Source organism: Mus caroli, chromosome 17, assembly GCF_900094665.2.
Source record: "Mus caroli chromosome 17, CAROLI_EIJ_v1.1, whole genome shotgun sequence".
NCBI lineage: Eukaryota > Metazoa > Chordata > Mammalia > Rodentia > Muridae > Mus > Mus caroli.
In genome coordinates, this window is record NC_034586.1 from 64,452,667 (window position 1) to 64,454,899 (window position 2,233).

Genomic DNA, 2,233 nt, shown 5'->3' on the forward strand with positions numbered 1-2,233 from the left:
AGGGAGGGAAAGAAAGAAAGAAAGAAAGAAAGAAAGAAAGAAAGAAAGAAAGAAAGAAAGAAAGAAAGAAAGAAAGAAAGAAAAGGAGGAGGAGGAGGAGGAGGAGAGGCCTGGCTTGAGCATTCGAAATCCAGAGCCTATCCTTAGTGACACTGTTCCTGCAACAAGGCCACACCTTCTAATCCATATTAAGTAGTATCACTCCCCAATGACCAAGCATTCAAATCTTTGAGCCTAGGTGGAACATTCTTATTCAAACCACCACAGACAGGGTCTCTTATTGGTCTGGAATTTCACAAGGTAGGGTCAGCTAGCTGGCCAATGAGCTCCAGCGATCAACCCTTTCCATCTCTCTTGTCACTCTCACTGGAACTTGAAGCCTTTGCACCATACACAGCTCTTTGTCTGGGTTCTTGTGGTTTTTAAGGCAGGTAGTTTACCAACTGAGCCAGCCTCCCTTGTCCCATTGGTTGTTTTGTTGGGTCAAAACTTTCAATCTCCTTTTTGTTCAATCTTTGGGATGTCTATTTCCTTTTCTGTAGAGACCCTATGTGCAGTGCTGCCCCAGAGCTTTTTCCTAAGCATCCTAATGGTACTTAAACCCCAGGCATCAGCTGTTCTAACCACTGTTCTTCATTCTAGTCTTTCCAGGGTCAGGTAACTACAGTTTTAATCTCAACTTCTTTGGAGGACACATGGTGCCCTTTTTGTTCCCGAGTTATTTAAGACAGTACATTGTTGTTTTTCTGTTTGTTTGTTTGTTTGTTTGTTTTACAAAGATGTAAGCAGAATGGACATTATCAAGAAAAGGTATGGAGATTATTGACACCAGAAGTTTTATCAGAGATCTTCAGAGAAGCACCACTAACAGGATGTCTGTCCATCCCTCTACCCATCTTTCTGTCTGTCTCAAAACCCATGTAGAAAATTATTTTAAGGATTTGGCTCAAGCAATCCCTGTGGTCACCAAATAGGAAACCTGAAGGGCAGGCTGGAGGCCTGGGAAAGAGTTGATACTGAAGGCCTGCATCCCAGGTCTGACAAGGGACAGACTTCTTCTTTCTCAGTGGGACTCTCAGGGACACTCGTCTTTTGAGTGATCCCTCCCTAGGTCATTGGTCTAATTTGCTTTTCATCTGTGTCTACTGATTTCAGTGTTAATCACCCTTGAAGGTACTTCACAGCAAAGTGTGACCACCTAGAAGGTGTAGTGTTTGTCACTTTACTCCTCTGTCATGAGGCTGTTTCCTCAAGACAACTTTATGCCTAGTGGAAAGTTAAGGTGGGCTGAACATCCTGAAGCCCCCTCTTGTTGTTGATTTTTTTCCCCATTATTGGCTGAGATCTCCTCACACACTTAAATTCTCTACATTTTGGCCAATTGTGAGTTTCTATTTTCTTTTTCTAATATTTTTTATTAGGTATTTTCCTCAATTACATTTCAAATGCTATCCCCAAAGTCCCTCATACCCTCTCCCCCACACCCCTACCCACCCATTCCCATTTTTTGGCCCTGGCGTTCCCCTGTACTAAGGCATATAAAGTTTGCAAGTTCAATGGGCTTCTCGTTCCAGTGATGGCCGACTAGGCCATCTTTTGATACATATGCAGCTAGAGTCAAGAGCTCCTGGGTACTGGTTAGTTCATATTGTTGTTCCACCTATAGGGTTGCAGATCCCTTTAGCTCCTTGGGTACTTTCTCTAGCTCATCCATTGGGGGCCCTGTGATCCATCCAATAGCTGACTGTGGGCATCCACCTATGTGTTTGCTAGGTCCCGGCATAGTCTCACAAGAGACAGCTATATCAGGGTCCTTTCAGCAAAATCTTGCTAGTGTATGCAATGGTGTCATCATTTGGAGGCCGATTATGGGATGTATCCCTGGACATGGCAGTCTCTAGATAGTCCATCCTTTTGTCTCAGCTCCAAACTTTGTCTCTGTAACTCCTTCCATGGGTGTTTGGTTCCCAATTCTAAGAAGGGGAAAAGTGTGCACACTTTGGTCTTTGTTCTTCTTCAGTTTCATGTGTTTTGCAAATTCTGTTTTATATCTTGGGTATACTAAGTTTCTGGGCTAATATCCACTTATCAGTGAGTACATATCATGTGAGTTCTTTTGTGATTGTGTTACCTCACTCAGGATGATGCCCTCCAGGTCCAACCATTTGCCTAGGAATTTCATAAATTCATTCTTTTTAAAAGTGGACTAGTACTCCATTGTGTAAATGTACCA

General features: G+C 42.9%; 1 protein-coding gene across 1 annotated transcript in view; it reads left to right on the forward strand.

The window, feature by feature from the left end:
- Positions 1-2,233, forward strand: part of L3mbtl4 (L3MBTL histone methyl-lysine binding protein 4) — a 339,815-nt gene that overhangs the window by 73,261 nt on the left and 264,321 nt on the right. The gene's annotated exons all lie outside the window — the stretch shown is intronic.